The sequence below is a fragment of the Lutzomyia longipalpis genome, chromosome 4, assembly GCF_024334085.1.
Source record: "Lutzomyia longipalpis isolate SR_M1_2022 chromosome 4, ASM2433408v1".
Taxonomy (NCBI): domain Eukaryota; kingdom Metazoa; phylum Arthropoda; class Insecta; order Diptera; family Psychodidae; genus Lutzomyia; species Lutzomyia longipalpis.
The window spans coordinates 1,969,557-1,980,155 of record NC_074710.1 but is presented as its reverse complement, the minus strand read 5'-3'; the positions used below and the strand labels follow the sequence as shown (position 1 = coordinate 1,980,155).

Sequence of the window (10,599 nt, the reverse complement as noted above, 5' to 3'; positions counted from 1 at the left end):
AGAAGGGAAAGTGAAGACCCCCCACACATCGATGGCTTAATGAATATGGAAAATGAAATTGATTGTACTATCACCTCTGTCCATCCATTTATCCACATTAACTTGTCTCTTTAATTATTTTGTTATTTGTTATTTAAATTTTTTCATCTCAATATGCAATTTCGAAAATATTTTATTCTTTTGCACATTACTCTGAAAAAAATAGTTTGTATTTGAATTTGTCAAAGTTTGTAACTCCCATACATTTTTTAACAAACATGGAAGTGAAAAGGAGTCAAAGCCCTTTTTTGTCAAAGGAGATTACTTTTTAATCTCCATGTTTGTAATTTCAAAAAATAATACCCACGTTTGTAGAAGCTTGTAATTGTTTGTAAAAATTTGTATAAAAATTCGCATAGCCCTCCGTACAAACCTTAGCAAACCTTTGCAAGCTTGTTTATTATTTTTTGTAACTTTTAAAATAAGAGACATCATTTTATATAAAAATTATCAATATTTTATTCACTTTTCAATAAGAGCCTACAATAGTTTTGGGTTCTGTGGGTGGGCCTTCCGAAGCTTTACGGGCGAGCTGCTGTTTCCTCCATTCGCGGTAAAATTTCACCATAATAGTTGCGATGATGAAAGTCAAACTGATGTCGTTCTCCAGGAGTTCCTCCAGAAGCTCCATTGTGATTCCATTATCTATAAATAAAAAGGATGTTTAATTCGAGGATTATTCTATTACACGATTGAGGTTATCTTTAAATATCTTACCATTCAATGGTACAGGGTATACAGTTGCGGATCCTCCATGAAATCGCACAAAATGCGCATTCAAATTGGATGAAATGCAAAAAATCACTTTTTCATTTTCTATTTTTTCTGCACAATTGAAAATGACGTTTTTGGTGTAAATGTAACAAACCTTTAAACAAAATTTATCAAAATTGTTTGTTTATGTTTGTTAGCACACCAAAACAACAAGCCTTTTAACAAACTTTATCAAAAATGTTTGTTAATGTTTGATTTTATAAACAAACTAGCATACGAACATGTTTGTAAAGTTTGTAGAAAGTTTGTTCTTCCAAATTTATTAAAATTTGTTTGCAAAAATTTGTAAAACGTTTTTTAAAGTTTGTACTTATTTGTATTTTTTCCTGAATTTACAAACATTTTACAACCAATAATCTCCAAATAACAAATATGTTTGTTAAATTCCATATTTACCTCCAAATTAATATCCTTTAGCAAACTTTGACAAACCTCGCTACAAACTATTTTTTTCAGAGTACAACTTTCCATCCCCACGCTTCGTCGTCAAGAAGAAATCTCATGGGTGGAGATGTGGATGGCCCAAAAATTGATTTTCATTTGCTTTTTGTACATTCTCCTGGCCAGCGCGATGGTTTTATATTGTACTTGGTGGACATTATGTAATGGTGGGATCATTACAATAAATGAGCGAGAAACCTCATCTTTGGACGGGGCTTTTGTCTCACATTTCTCTCGCATTTCGGTTGATTGCCTCACACACGAGTGTTAGATTGATGAATTGGTCAAAATTGAAGATTTCCTCACACAAACATCGCGTGTGAGGAAAGAAAATTAATTATTGCACATTTTTTCCATCCACCACCATCAGCTCGAGTCGCCAAAATCACTTTAAATTGTCTGACGAATACTTTATTAATAAATACGTTTTTCTCCGTCTTGTGGTAACTTTCCCAAAAGAAAAAATGCCGGCCATCTGCAAAACTCTCACTTCCGAGCGAGGTTCAATTTTGATTTTACAGCCAAAACGTTAATATTTATGTATATATACTTTCTTGCCAATTTCAGTGGAATTTCAGGTAATTCCTGCACCTCAACGTCTTTCATTGTACGCCCCGAAAAAAACTGCAATTATACTCGAATATTTGTCTTACAATTCTCCTTATGCGCGATCTCTTTCGCATTAAATTGCACTTTGGGCATTTTTGCATTGTTCATTTTACTTTATTTATATTTTATTAAAATTATACATAATTTGAGTGTTCAGAGATCAAAAGCTCCCGACATTTTTCAATGATTTTCCTCAGGTGAAAATAATATGAATGTAGGTGTAAGAAAGAAAATGGCAAAGTTGGGAATTAATGATAACAAATGCAGTCGATTCTGATAAAAATCTTTTCTTTTTTTTCTATAAAAAAAACTAAAAATTTGTAAGATTTTGACAGCTGATGTTTTTAAATCGTTCTTTTGTCGTTCTATAAAAGAAAAAAAATGTTGTTCTAGAAAACAATCAGAAAGATCTTTTAAGAGCACTGAAAAACTAATTTTCCTCCAAAAACACGATTAAAGACACAAATAAAATGTCAAAATCTTGTAAGATTTTCTCCAGAATACAGTGGGACCTCAGTACAACGACCACTTGGTTATACTACTCTCGCGCATTGAAAATAATGAGTGTGAAGAGTACATCCGAGTGGTCGTTGTACTGGGGTTCCACTGTACCAAAAATCTTACAACTGACGAATAGGAAGAAAAGAAAAAGAAAAAGGAAAAGCTTCCAAAGTAGGACCACGAAATGCATAAAAAATGTGAATAATAAACCAAAAATAAGTAAACTGTTAATTACAGTGCTTGATGTTTTCTTTCTAACTTTTGACATTTGTAAAAATTGACGTTTCTTCTCTAACATTTCACATTTTAAATGTTTTTTGTTTCGTTTCAAACTTTTGATATTGACACGTTTGAAATTTATTGTTCTCCAACATTTAAGGTTATTTATAAACAAAAAAAAAGTTTATTCTATCGTTTGATATTTTTTCTAACATTTGACATTTGTCAAAAATGACGTTTCTTCTCTAACATTTCAAATTTCAAATGTTTGTCGTTTCGTTTCAAACTTTTGACAATGGTACGTTTGAAATTTATTCTTCTCCAACACTTGACGTTATTTATAAACAGAAAAAAGTTTATTCTTTCGTTTGATATTTTTTCTAACGTTTGACATTTGTTTTTGACATTTCGTTTCTAATTTTTTACAATGCAGACATAACACTTAATATTCAAGCTTGAGATTTTCTTCTCCGCTCAAGATCAACTCTTTTTATTCTTAGAATTTAAGAAAAACAAACAAGATCGATTTAACAACGTGATTAGCATAATATTCCATTAGTTGTTCGCCCCTTTGATAAAACAATCAGCATTCCTGTACACATTGGACTAAATTGCAGATATCAAATTGATTTAGCTGCACACTAATTTGGTGTTAAATATTGCAGAAAATCCCCATTGAATATCCATTACAATTGAATTGTGACACAGTCCTCATCATTAAACATTCACCGCACACACGATAAAATAAAATCACTCACAGTGTGGGGCATCGAATGGAAAAAAAGCACCACCGGAAAACACAGATGAATGGGTTAAAATGGCAAAAGCCACAATCAGCGTGCGTGCTTTAAATCAAATTATTCAAATTAACTGCCAAATAAATTTGATTAATTGCCGATACTCTAGCACAATCACGATTTTTTATTTGATTCCTCTTCACTTGTGCTTTTTTTGGGACGTTCTGCTTACCTTTGGGCCGAATGGATTGCTATGTGGAATAGTTTAGCTGTGCACAGCTACACAGGTTTAATGACTTCTACTGCAACTAGGCTTAAAGTGTGCAAAAGTATATACCTCAAAAGGTGAGCAAGAATCCAATGGGATTGCGCAATGGACAATCTTGCAGCCAAGTTTAATGCTAAAGCATGGGAAAAACCACTTTACGGTGTACAGTACATTATTACTTCTCCCACTGCTGCCCATCTAAGAAAATTAATTTGCAGATAAGGTGTACTTGAACCCTTTTGCAATACAACTTTGCACTTCACCAGTAACAACAAATTGCACGCAAAAAATCTTCATGCAACGTGCCAGTGTGGTTGGGAGAAAGAAGAAGAGGTGGGTATAGGTATCAAATTGGGAACTTTATTACTTTACCTGTGCACAACGCCAAATGCCACAAAATAAACTGACCAATTAATTTATTTGCAATTTTATTGGGGATACCAGACACTTGTTTTTGCTCGTGGTGTGCTCAATGTGTGGGGCTCATTAGTAAGCAAGTGATGTACCCCGCAATGTGCTCACCGAAACATCACCCAGAGATTTAATTATAATGAAATTGCGTAAGTTACTCTCTCAATATAAAATCTAATAATCGATGTCAAGCACTCCCATTTCAACTTTTCCTTTTCACCCCGGAAAAGTGTCACAACAAATTGCATGGCTCTAGGGGGGAGGCGGTATTTTCCAAAAAAAAAAGAAAAACCTCACTGTGAGACAACATAAGAGAAGTAATTTCGTTTTGTGGCCAATCTGAAATTTCTTCTTGGGAAATTTTCATGAGGTTCAGTTGGTAAACTTTCAGAATGGCCATGTGAAAATTAATGTAAAATTCCCCAAAAGAGCTTCTTGGAAAATTGCAAAAGAGCAATAAGTGCAAATATTAAGTATAAAGTGTGTCGTTGTGCTTGAATTTTTGTAGTAAATGCATTTGAGAAGTTTAGGCATCAACTGTTGGCAATTTAAGCGTTGCATTCAGCAAATAAAAGAAAAGGGTCTAATCTTTTGATCATAAAATTAGATTTTTAGTCAGAATATTCTTCTTTTGATTAGCTTTAATTTATTCTTTGGGCACGACTATTCAGTACAATGCGACAATTTTCATGAGTTTTCCTGCAACAAACTGATGGAATATCATCCTGAGATATTTCATCAAAATTATCGTAATTAATTGAAAAATAAAAATTTAAGGTCCGATTTAAAAACATGAATTAAAGTTTTAGGACCGACTGAAAATGACTTAAAATTTTAAGACAGATTTAAAATTTTAAACTCGACTTATTAGTGAATTTCGCCATCTATTTTTGTCGTAGCAATCTTCAATCATGCAAAATGCTGCCTTAAAAATGTAGTAAAGTTATAAAAATCTTAAAAACAGATAAGAGATAACAATGATTCTCTCACAAGATGTCGCTGAAAACAAGACTAATTTTTAAACAATGCCTTTTTCTTTATTTTGTTTTTTAAGAAAGATTGTTAAAGTTCTTATGAAACTAGACACAACACAATTGTGACGTCTTTGATTGAATTTTTGAGCAAATACATACTTATTGAATTTTTCTACATGATTCCAGAGGAAAATGAGAAGTCTGTATTGTTTCCTAAGATAAGAAGCTTCGCATTAAAAAGTGAATAAACTCCTTTTATCTCAAAAAATTGTCTCAATTCAAAAATTAATATTTTTCCTAAAAAAAATATTCGTTAAAGATGCAACAAATCAATGTAAAAGAAGTTCAAGAGAGTGAAGGAAAAATGAAAAAGAAAAACTCATCGAAATACAAGCAGAGGAAAGCTACATAAAATGCAATTCGGTGCTTTCTTTCATTTCACGGAAAAACTAAGGGGGTGGTTTTGGTGCAATGAGGAGAGACTTTTAATTAAGGGATGTTCATGCAAATGCAATCGCTAATGACACGAAATTAACATAAAACTGAGTAATTCTATAAATGGGGGCTCCCACTGAGTGTCTCTTGCATGCAAATGGGAAATTTATCCATGCACCCCCCTCCACCCTCACCTCTTCCGCACAGCCCTCACTGAAGACATATCAACCTCTGATTTCGCATCTCCACGAAAATCTTGTACAAATTGGCCACCCCCTCATGATGAATGGCATCACGAGCAGATGCACTTCCGGATATCCATCCAATCTCGGGGTTTTTTGTGTGTTAAACGTGCGGGTTGCAATATGTAGGTATATAGATACCCCTCCGCCCCCGACCAATGGTATTTAATTAATGCCATCGTGCTTCATTTGCAAATGGTAAAATATTCCCGTACCGGCGTTTTCACTGTACAAAATCCTTCCTTGTATTTTTGGGGGTGGTTGAGGGGTACGAATAAATTTTCCCTTCGTGGTTTCCTCTGTGTGTGAATATCAATTTCATAAATGGATACTCTACACCGTATGTCAACCTCACGTCATTCTTCTATGCACTTGATTTATGGCCCTCTTCGCAACATCTTTTCTCTACATAGCTTCGCATCCTCTTCACTTTTGCTATTCCACGTGCATTTACAAACCAACCCCTCAGCATGAGAGTGTTATTATGCTTTTCACGGGGAAAATGCTGCAAACATTTTTTTTTTGTCATGCACAAAAACTCGCGAATGATGGAGGTTTTCTTCTTTGGAAATTTTATTTGGTGCAAAAAATTGAAAAAAAAAAGAAGAATTCTTTAAAAGTATTCCATTTAGAGATTTATTAATTTAAATTGTATTTTATGCTAATTCTTTTACGAGTTTTATAAGGTTTCAACAGACCCTAGGCTAAAATAGTGTAAAGGCCTTTTTCGAAAATAACCTCCTAATTTAAGTTGGGTAACCGTAAAAATGCTCCATGAGTAGCAATATAATGTTGTCCAGCAAAACATTTTCCAGCAACAACAGGAAAATGTAGCGAGAATTATTTACGAGAGCTCATTGTGGGTGGAATGGGGGAAAAAAGGTCGCAGCACTTGAGAGCGACACAATAAAAATTAATTTATTCTGCAATTTAATTTAATTTCATCATTGTTAGACATAATGCGTTGCTTGCAATCTCCAGCATCTCTCTAATTTATGCCTCCCATCGTCAACTTTTGCCCCTTGCACATTATAAGGAGGAAAATATTACAAGAATATACCCACTCCATGCTACCGCGCGCGTTCTCTTGCTGCTCTTGATTGCATCTTGAAGTTCTCAACCGTTCCCCGTTCCCTCTACAATATCCTTCGTGCCGCGGAAGATGGATAAAGTGAAGATTCTTCTGCACAGGCGGCTGCTCATCGCATGACTCTCTCCTTTTGAATTTAAATTGTAAATGATTAGAATTGAAGTCATTAGTACTTTCATATCCGGCGTTGGAAAAGCTGTGTGCGGAGGGGTTGCTCTTAAAACCATATCCCGCAATAAGGGGGATGATTGCAGCCCACATTGAAGGGTGCCAGTAGCGCGTCTTTCTTTCCATGAAGCAGCTTTAAAAGCCAAATTGGATTATTACAAAACACATAATTCATCATTCACTCTTCTTCATTTACCCCAACCCTCCCCCACAACATACCAGGGGGTTGAATGGCCAAAAAACAAATTAATGAAATCATCGCGAACCACCCCTCGGGGGGCAAGCCACCCCTACAGGGTGTTGCTGTGAATGTGTGTGACTCTAAATGAGCACAAGAGGGATGAAAGTGTTCCCTAAATCCTTGTCTAAATTGCACCCCAAAGGGATATTTATGCTAAATAATTTTCTATTGCCCCACACGCACTACACCCTCAAGGAACTTTCCTCAAATTTCCACCCAACTTCTCTCTTCAACCCCCTTTTTGCAAGAGTAGCCTGTGCAGTGAAATATCACATGGCTTGTGCGGATGCCAACATGAAGAAAGGCAAAGAGGCCAAAGGATGCTACAGTGAAAGTGAATATCCGGTTGCTCAGAGGAAGTTATTGCCAACAGGAAGTGAGTTGTGAGCTCCCCACACACATACACCCTTTTGTGAATCAAAAGTCATTCATGTGAAATGCGATGGACAGTGTGGGAAGATTGTTTGGCATATTTTTTAACCCTTTTTCAGTACTTCCTGATGCAAAAATAAAGCAAAGTTGAGAAAAAGCTCTTTCTGGCACAAATCTGTGCAGAATATTAATAATTTTTGTATTTTTTTGAGAAGAGGAGATGGAATTTTTGAAGGTAAAGCGACGTTTTGATTTTATTAAAATCAGCAGAATATTTTTAATAAACAATTTAATAAATTATTCAATGAGCAAGAAAAGGAGTTTATTTAATTATGAGAATCATTAGAACTTACACTATGAGCAAAATCTAAATACAAAATCTCAAAATGATATAAAGATTGAAAAAAATTAGGTGGAAAATTTTAAAAGATTTGTCCAAGAAATACTCGGGGGTTGTGAAAAATTTATTTAATAAATTTTAAGAAAAAGAAAGTTAAAAGAAGACTTAGAAGTCGAGATTTTGTAAGATTGAGATTACGAAACTGTATATTAACGGTTATGACAATAAAATTTTACCCTTTAACAATTTATTTGAGCAATTTAAACGTTTGACGTTCATTTTTAAAGTTTGAAGTTTATTTTTAGATTAACATTTCATCTCTTACGTTTGTAGTTTCTTTTCTAATGTTTAACGTTCTTTTTTCAAACGTTTGATGTCTTTTATTTGAATTAGACGTTTTTTTTTCTAACATGACAGTTCGTCTTTAGCATAGTTGACGTTCCTTTTTCAGTGTTTAACAGTTTTTCATGTGTTTAAAGTACCTTTTCTAACGTTTGACCTTTTTATTTAAACGTTTAAAGTTTTTATTTCAACGTTCGATGCACTTGACGTTTCTTTTATATAGTTTGACAATTCCATTCTAACGCTTAACCTTTTCTTCTTACAATAAACGTTCCTTTGTCCTGTTCTTTGTTCATTCCTTTTGTCCTGTCTAATATTCAAAATTACTTTAGCAGCAATTGAATTATTTTCAGTTCCAAACTGAATATATAGAGAAAAAATAGAGCATAAAAGTGCATAAATTCCTTTGTTAATGTTTGATATTAAACCGTCCCTGGGTAGAAACATAAATAGGATCATCCTCTAAAAAAAATTCATCTATTTTCCGTGGTTTTATTTCTGGTAACACACACACGATGAATTTTCCCCCCATGAAAAAGTATATATACATAATATGTATGTAATTATATAATAGCAGCAGAGAGAGAGAGAGGGATTGTTTTGTTACGTTTTGTGATTTTCTGTGTAGTGAATAATAAAAAGATCTCTCTCATTGCGTCGGCATTTTGTGTGAGACATTCACTCATGTATTTTTATTTGCATGATATTGTCGTAACGAAACAATTAAAATTCAGGTGGAATCATCGGGACGCCGCGCAGCCCAGTACACGATGCGCGGAAAGTACATCCGAATTTGGTGGTGGATGCCTCGCGTGCATAATTTTCCCCAATTTGTCTGTAACTTAATTTTTGGCAAATGTTTGGGCAAACTCACAAGATGCGCATCCGTAGGGCATGTTGATGTGCCATCGTTGTTGCTTGTGAAGGTTGCATTGCGCGGCGTTGGTTTGTGTGCAAAAATAGAGTCGCGACGCACGGGGCTAATTCCCCGGGGCTTTCATTGAATGGATGTCGCGCGAGATTTTGTATTAATTGCTCAGCACGCGAGCACACTAATTAGCCCGAAGATGGCGTGGTTCTTTGGTGGGACGAAAATAGCAAAATGCAACACACGCAGCATTATGTGTGAGGTATAGTTGCACCAAACACAGCATGAGACCCAATAATGCTCCATTGGTATAGCATCACGTTGTTCATACATTTTGTGCATTGCAAGCCGTCATGGCGCTTAAATTACTTTTTTTTGCATTTTTCACACCAGAGGGCCAAATTGCTTTTGTGGTGACATCTAGCGTGGGAAATTTATTCTTCCTGTGAAAGCAATAAATGACATCATGAAAATTATGTCATTAATTGGCACATATTTCATGAAGAAAATGAAAAGCTTAAAATGCATTAAAGAGGTGTTGGGAGAATTTTCCTGAAAGCTTGCCAAAGTGCGGGTGGTTGAAAAATATTTTCAAAGCCTTGGTGTAACAAGACAAAGTCAGCAATGTTGACAGCATTGTCATCGTGTTCTTCGCATTCTCATTGCAAATACCCCGAGCGTGTCTTACCTAGAAATTCAATTCAAATTGCAACGAATGAAAGTAGGTAAATGTGGAGAGAAGAGCATCTCATGAGGAAATTTTGCATGAGTGGGATGTCCTCGAAAACGACGCACGTGATGCAAATTTTAAGGATCACACAAACTTTTCATCTTGACAATTAGGGTGCAATTAAGTGGGGTTGAAGTGGGTGACAATGAACTTTTCCTCTTTTCCTTGCAAGAAAAAACTTCTTCTCCACACACAAACTCATCTCACAGGTGAGAAAATCTCATCTCACACCACGACGTCGACACGATAATCATTTTAATTAGTCACTAATGATTCATTCAAACATTTTGGGAAGAAAGTTTAAGGTCATACGATGCCCATTTCTGGTACTTTCTTGATGCCACATTCGCTGCATGATGACAAATCATGCACGATTGAAAGCAACAAACCCCGTCCTGACCCACATGCTCGTCTGAGCATAAAAATCTTCAAAAAAAAATTCCACAAGAGCGGTCAGTGTCACAAGACACGAAACGATGAAAGTGATGATTAATTTGAAGGTGCGCAATTTTGTAAAGTGTCGGTGATATATGGGCCCGTATGCAATGCGCGTTGTCTCGAATGAAAGTATTATTCCTCATGGTTAACATTCGTTACGAATTTTATAGGCAAGATTTAAGTTTGGATAACTCACCAGCAGTGTAATCCCTTGATTTTGAAAATTGTCGCGTTATATCATAACACCCTCTCGCTCATAATGTTTTGCATTCATTTTATTTAACCTAGTTATGTCTGAGGTTTAAATTATTTATTCATTATTAAGTCTCTAAACCAATTGCTTAATTTTACTTTCAAATT

General features: G+C 34.9%; 1 protein-coding gene across 4 annotated transcripts in view; it reads right to left on the bottom strand.

The window, feature by feature from the left end:
- Positions 1-10,599, bottom strand: part of LOC129795591 (phospholipase B1, membrane-associated-like) — a 47,003-nt gene that overhangs the window by 17,540 nt on the left and 18,864 nt on the right. The gene's annotated exons all lie outside the window — the stretch shown is intronic.